Genomic DNA, 7,628 nt, shown 5'->3' with positions numbered 1-7,628 from the left:
CGTCCGAAGATGCTAAGTTCGTACGTTTCGTTTTGCAGGTCACCGACAGCACTCCCTCCCTGGGGGATAACTTTGGGACGTCCCCTACTGTCTCAGAATGCTCCAGTGTCCCCTAGTGGATGAAAGAGAAAAGAGGATTTTGGTACTTACCGATAAATCCATTTCTCTGAATCCTCTAGGGGACACTGGACGCCCGCCTCGGTGCTGTCGGCCTGCTGTGTTTAAAATTCTTGCTTACGCAGTTCGTACAAACAGCATTGGTTTTTCGATTAAGAGTTTCTGGGATGCTGTTTGCTATATTGTACGGTTCGGTTTCTCGCCTGGTGCTCTAGTATCATGTCCTATTCTCTCAGTCAAATTTTCCAAACTGAGGGAGGAGGGATGTGAAGGGGGAGGAGCCGGCTGTGCAGACAATGCTAATTTTAGATTGTGCCACACCTCCGGTTGCAAGCTTCACACTCCTACTGTCTCAGAATGCTCCAGTGTCCCCTAGAGGATTCAGAGAAATGGATTTATCGGTAAGTACCAAAATCCTCTTTTTACTAAGGAGTGGCTTCCGTCTGGCCACTATACCATACAGGCCTGATTGGTGGATTGCTGCAGAAATGGTTGTCCTTCTGGAAGGTTCTCCTCTTTCCACAGAGGAATGCTGTAGCTCTGACAGAGTTACCATCGGGTTCTTGGTCACCTCCCTAACTAGGGCCCTTCTCTCCCGATTTATTAGTTTAGACGGACGGACAGCTCTAGGAAGAGTACTGGTGGTTCCAAACTTCTTCCATTTACAGATGATGGAGGCCACTGTGCTCACTGGGTCCTTCAAAGCAGCAGATATTTTTCTGTACCCTTCCCCAGATTTGTGCCTTGAGACAATCCTGTCTCGGCGGTCTACAGACAATTCCTTTGCCTTCATGCTTGGTTTGTGCTCAGACGGGCATTGTCAAGTGTGGGACCTTATATAGACAGGTGTGTGCCTTTCCAAATCATGTCCAATCAACTGAATTTACCACAGGTGGACTCCAATTAAGCTGTAGGAACATCCTAAGGATGATCAGTGGAAACAGGATGCACCCGAGCTTAATTTTAAGATTCATGGCAAAGGCTGTGAATACATATGTACATGTGATTTCTTAGTTTATTTTTAACAATTTTGGAAAAATATCTAAAAAAACAAACAAAACTTTTTTCACATTGTTATTATGGGATATTGTGTGTAGAATTTTGAGGGAAAAAAATAATTTATTCTAGTTTGAAATAAGGCTGTAACATAACAAAATGTGGAAAAAATGAAGTGCTGTGAATACTTTCCGGATGCACTGTACATAAAAATCACAATGCATAAAAGTTATTGAAAAATCAGAAAACACGTTCCCATAATCATGAATACACTTGGGACTTACAAATAAGCAAAATACAGTATATACAGGATATCAATAATGAAGGAGGTTCGCTCCTTACCCTGCCACAGGCTTACTCAACCGTGGTCCTCAAGGCACACCAACAGTGCAGGTTTTAGTGACATCCAGGCTTCAGCACAGATGGTTAAATAAAAATAACTGAGGTACTAATTAAGTGACCTGTGTTCAAGCCTGGATATCACTAAAACCAGGACTGTTAAGGGCCCTACACATTGAGCGATCCGCCGCCAGCTGCCCGGCGGCGGATACGGCCGACGGGCGACCCGGCGGCGGGGGGAGTGAAGTTTCTTCACTCCCCCAGTCACCCGTCTCCATAGCAGTGCAGGCAAATATGGACGAAATCGTCCATATTGGCCTGCATGCACAGCTGACGGGGGGCACCAGCGATGAACGAGAGCGGGGCCGCGCATCGTTCATCGCTGGTGCCTCCACACTCAAAGATATGAACGGTATCTCGTTCATTAATGAACGAGATCGTTCATATCTTTGAGTATTATCGCCCAGTGTGTAGGGCCTATTAGTGTGCCTTGAGGACAAAGATTGAGAATGCTTGCCCTACCAACTCAGTGCAGAAATAGACACAGAGCAGATCACCTGAGTCAAAGTAATGTGATTTAGAGTACCTTAGAAAAATATATACAGTAAGGTATCGCCATAAAGTGAGTCACCTGTAACCACATTGTCCAACAAGGACTATGAACCAGAAAATTATTGTACCTAAAACAAATCACTCAATCTGCTAAATAAGACTCAGCATCATTGGATGAGCCATTGTAAAGGCGCAGTCTAGATAGATACAGTAATGCAAATTTTTTCCTCTGCTGGATCAAATGGGAGCAAAGAAGAAAGAATTACTTTCTGGCCTTCATAAGTTCAGCGGAATAGTCTTGAAGCAAAAACAGCTTGTTTCCTTCCCAGGACATAGAACAATTCTTGCGGGAGGCATTCCAGAATGCTTCTTTATATAAATAATTCAGGCATTTAAACAGAACCACGCAGGGTTCTGGTTCCGGATTGTGTGCATAAAGGACCCACTCTGTGAGCTCACTCAATCACTAACTCGCTACAAACATCTTGAATCTGCAACAGCGGTGGCAGCACCTCCCTTCACTGTTTCTGGGAGCCCCACAATCCGGAGGTAGTTCCTCCTAAACCTATTTTCTAGGTCATCAATGTAATTTATTTATTATTTATTATCAGTTTCTTATATAGTGCAGCATATTCCGTTGCGCTTTACAATTAATATGTGATAGTGTGAGCTTTGTTGTGCCTTTTTCAATTAGGCCATATCCGCAAACATTTCCCCCATTCTGGACTCCGTGTCCTGTACTCTTTGTTAGTTGGAAAAGCTGGGAAGAAATACCAGCTGTCTGCTCAGCCAGAAGGGAACCTATAGCTGCCCTTATTGCATCCACCATATCCCTATATGTAACAGGGGTGTCAGGAGTGGATAGAGCTCCGGGAGAGTCTCTGAGAATGAATTCAGAACAGTTCCCTCCCTCTAAGCACATATCAGGGGATGAGGGAGCAGAGTCTCCGGCGTCATATTGGATTCGTCCCTGCAGCTCTTTCTGCGGGGTATTGGCGGCAGGAGGAATCTATCCATGCAGCACAAGAGACCCTTCGGTGGGGAAAGTGCTTTGCGGTGAGTAGCTGGAAGCCCAGGCAGGGTAGTGGGAGTGTATACAGAGCAGCAGCAGTGGAACGTCTCCCCGACACAGCTCACATGCAGGGGCTGGAACAGGAAGTACAATTCATTATTTTAAAACAAAAAGTACCTGGTACTTTGGCTTTTGCATCACTTTTTTTTTTAATCTCTTTATTTATAACAGAAAACACAACCAATACAAAGAGGGAATAGCTGGAGCAATAGGAGCAATATAAATTAACCGGAGTGACGACAATCAGAATACATAAAATGCAGTGAGTTAAAGCTCATTAACAAACTAAATTTCTCAAAAAGCAAAAAAGAATATATATGTTTATAACATGCGCCAAGCAGCCTAGTCCTATTTCCAAGCCACACTCTTGCTCATATACAATACCCAATCTGAAAATGAAATAAAACCAAAAGGCGCTGTCTGTATTATCAATGTCCCCTTAGTGAAAGTAGACTGCAACGGACACTATTATCTTCAGATTCTCTCAGCACATCCACTCCCGCCTCTCCAATGCATAGAGAAGAAGGAAACAAGACAACTGGTGAGAATTCTGGGTCACATCTATATCACACTTTACAGTGTAAGAATCCTCATGACACTCACCTTAAAGAAGTGGATTACGTTCACATAAACGTTTCTTTGGGCATCTCTGAATGGCTTCAAGAACTGGCCTTTACCTTCATGCCTGGACTGGATAACAATCCAATATACTCTCAAAGAACCTTATGTCCACCGTACTTCCAGGTATTATACCCAACATATTCTACCATACGTGGAGGTTAAAAATCAAAATCAAAATTGTAATACCTACCGGTAAATCCTTTTCTCCTGGTCCGTAGAGGATGCTGGGGTCCATTTCATGACCATGGGGTATAGACGGTTCCGCAGGAGCCATGGGCACTTTAAGACTTTTCAAGGGTGTGAACTGGCTCCTCCCTCTATGCCCCTCTTCCAGACCTTAGTTATAGGAACTGTGCCCAGGGAGACTGCCGTTTCAAGGAAAGGATTTACTTTTATACTAATGGTGAGATTCATACCAGCTCACACCTCAACCATGCCGCACAACATGGCATTCAACATAACACACGCCAACATGCATGAACTATTTACAGCAACATGCTGAAAACAAATTTAAACACACTTGTGTAACTAACTGAACAAAACTGCAGGTAAAGTACGCACTGGGTCGGGCGCCCAGCATCCTCTACGGACTAGGAGAAAAGGATTTACCGGTAGGTATTAAAATCCTGTTCTCATACGTCCTAGAGGATGCTGGGGTCCATTTCATGACCATGGGGTTTATACCAAAGCTCCAGTACGGGCGGAAGAGTGCGGATGACCCTGCAGCACCGACTGACCAAACTTGAGGTCCTCATCGGCCAAAGTGTCAAACTTATAAAATTTAGCAAAAGTGTTTGACCCTGACCAAGTAGCTGCTCGGCAAAGTTGCAATGCCAAGACCCCCCGGGCAGCCGCCCAGGACGAGCCCACCTTCCTAGTAGAATGGGCCTTCACCGACGTAGGTAACGGCAATCCAGCCGTAGAATGAGCGTGCTGAATCGTACCTCTGATCCAGCGCGCAATAGTCTACTTAGAAGCAGGACACCCAATCTTGCTGGGAGCATACAGGACAAACAGAGCCCCTGTTTTCCGTAACCAAGCTGTTCTTGCGACATAAATCTTCAAAGCTCTAACCACAGCTAGAGACTGTGACTCAGTGAAAGTATCAGTAGCTACTTGCACCACAATAAGTTGGTTTATGTGGAAGAACGAAACCACCTTTGGAAGAAATTGTTGACGAGTTCTTAACTCTGCCCTATCTTCATGGAAGATCAGGTAAGGGCTCTTGTGAAACAAGGCCCCCAACTCAGACACCCGCCTTGCGGATGCCAAGGCCAAAAGCATCACCACTTTCCAAGTGAGAAAACTTCAATTCTATCTCCTGCAGAGGTTCAAACCAATCTGATTGAAGGATCTGCAACACCACATTAAGGTCCCATGGTGCCACTGGAGGCACAAATGGAGGCTGGATGTGCAGAACCCCTTTCATGAACGTCTGAACTTCTGGAAAGGAGGCCAATTGTTTTTGAAAGAAAACTGATAAGGCCGAAATCTGGACCTTGATTGACCCCAATCTAAGGCCCGCATCCCCCCTGCCTGCAGAAAATGGAGAAAACGTCTCAACTCAAACTCTTCCGTAGGAGCCTTCTTGGATTCACACCAAGACACATATTTTCTCCAAATACGGTGGTAATGTTTAGACGTTACTCCTTTCCTGGCCTGAATAACAGTGGGGATAACTTCCCTGGGAATACCCTTTTGGGCTAGGATCCGGCGCTCAACAGCCATGCCGTCAAACGTAGCCACGACAAGTCTTGATACACACCTGGCCCCTGCTGTAGTAGGTCCTCTCGAGGAGGAAAAGGGCGAGGATCTTCTATGAGCAACTCCTGAAGATCTGGATGCCAAGCCCTCCTTGGCCAGTCTGGGGCAATGAAGATTGCTCAAACTCTTGTTGTTCTTATTATTTTGAGAACTTTTGGAATCAGTGGAAGTGGAGGGAAAACATATACCGACCGAAACACCCACTGGGTCACCAGTGCATCCACTGCTATTGCTTGAGGGTCTCTCGACCTGGAACAATATCTCTGAAGCTTCTTGTTTAATCGAGATGCCATCATGTCTACTTGAGGAACTCCCCAAAGACTTGTCACCTCTGCAAAGACTTCTTGGTGGAGGCCCCACTCTCCTGTATGGAGATAGTGTCTGCTGAGGAAGTCTGCTTCCCAGTTGTCCACTCCCGGAATGAAAATTGCTGACAGAGCTCTTACATGTCTTTCTGCCCAGAGGAGAATCCTTGTCACCTCTGCCATTGCCGCTCTGCTTTTCGTTCCGCCTTGCCTGTTTATGTACGCGACTGCTGTTACATTGTCCGACTGGATCTGCACGGGATGATCTTGAAGAAGATGTACCGCTTGTAGAAGGCCGTTGTAAATGGCTCTCAATTCCAGAACGTTTATGTGGAGGCAGGCTTCCTGACTTGACCATTTTCCTCGGAAGCTTTCCCCCTGTGTGACAGCTCCCCAGCCTCGGAGACTTGCATCCGTGGTTATTAGGACCCAGTCGTGAATCCCAAACCTGCGTCCCTCTAGTAGGTGAGAACTGTGTAGCCACCACAGGAGCGAAATCCTGGCTTTGGGGGACAGGATTATTCCGGTGCATGTGTAGGTGGGATCCAGACCACTTGTCCAACAGGTCTCACTGGAATACTCTGGCATGAAATCGAAAAAAAATTGAATGCATTGATGGATCAACACGCTTGTTGGTTTCAATATTTGTTTGACCATTTTCTGGATTTCCAGAGCATTTTCCACTGGAAGAAATACTCTCCGTACTTCTGTGTCCAGAATCATACCTAAAAAGGACAATCTTGTCGTTGGTTCCAACTGCGACTTTGGAAAAGTCATGGAGTATTGACAGGGAGAGTGCGATGTTCTGCACCAAATGTTCCCTGGATCTCGCTTTTATCAGGAGATCGTCCAGATAAGGATTATATTGACTCCTTTTTGATGAAGGAGCTCCATCATCTCCTCCATCACCTTGGTGAATACCCTCGGTGCCGTGGAGAGTCCAAGCGGCAACGTCTGGAGCTGGTAACGGCAATCCTGTACTGCGAATCTCAGATAAGCTTGGTGAGGAAGATAAATAGGAACATGCAAGTAAGCATCCTTTATGTCTACTGACACCATGAAGTCCCCCTCCTCCAGACTGGAAATCACTACCCTCAGGGATTCTATCTTGAACTTGAACCTTTTCAGGTAGAGATTCAGATTTTTCAGGTTTAAAATTGGTCTGACCGAGCCGTCCAGCTTTGGAACTACGAAGAGGCTTGAATAAAAACCTTCTTGCTGTGACAAGGGTACCAGGACAATGACCTGATCCTGACAATTTTTGAATTGCCGTTGTTACTGCCTCTCTTTCTGGAAGAGAAGCTGGCAAGGTCGATTTGAAAAATCGGCATGGGGGGACGTCTTGAAACTCTAGTTTGTACCCATGGGACACTATTTGTAAGACCAATTGGTCCAGGCCAGATTGAATCCAGATTTGGCTGAAAAGTTTCAGACGTGCTCCCACCCGAGCGGACTCCCGCAAGGGAGCCCCAGCGTTATGCTGCAGATTTGGCAGAAGTAGGGGTGGACTTCTGCGCCTGCGATCCGGGAGACGCTGCGGATTTCTTTCCTTTTCCCCTTCCCCTACCTGCAAAAAAGGGGGAACCTTTGGCCTTTTTTTGTATTTGTTGGGCTGAAAGGACTGCATGTGAGAGTGATGTGTCTTTTTCGCCGGTGTAGGAGCATAAGGCAAGAATGTCGACTTACCTGCGGTAGCCGCCGAGACTAACTCATTCAGCCCATCACCAAACAAGGCCTCACCTTTATACGGGAGAGCCTCCAGCATTCCACTGGCAAATCTACAACGCCAGATACTGCCAATATATTTCATGGTTTCTAGTACGTACGCAGCAGCGTCTTTGATATGACCTAACGTTAGAAGT

General features: G+C 45.9%; 1 protein-coding gene across 2 annotated transcripts in view; it reads right to left on the bottom strand.

Annotated features, from left to right (window-relative positions):
- Window positions 1-1,217: 1,217 nt before the first annotated feature.
- Window positions 1,218-7,628, bottom strand: part of EARS2 (glutamyl-tRNA synthetase 2, mitochondrial) — an 81,325-nt gene continuing 74,914 nt past the window's right edge. For both annotated transcript variants that reach the window (XM_063934700.1, XM_063934701.1), the window contains exon 10: window positions 1,218-3,150. The gene's annotated coding sequence lies outside the window, so the exon portion shown is untranslated. The remainder of the gene's footprint in view (window positions 3,151-7,628) is intronic.

Source organism: Pseudophryne corroboree, chromosome 7 (genome assembly GCF_028390025.1).
Source record: "Pseudophryne corroboree isolate aPseCor3 chromosome 7, aPseCor3.hap2, whole genome shotgun sequence".
NCBI classification, from domain to species: domain Eukaryota; kingdom Metazoa; phylum Chordata; class Amphibia; order Anura; family Myobatrachidae; genus Pseudophryne; species Pseudophryne corroboree.
This window is presented reverse-complemented; position numbering and strand designations above follow the sequence as displayed.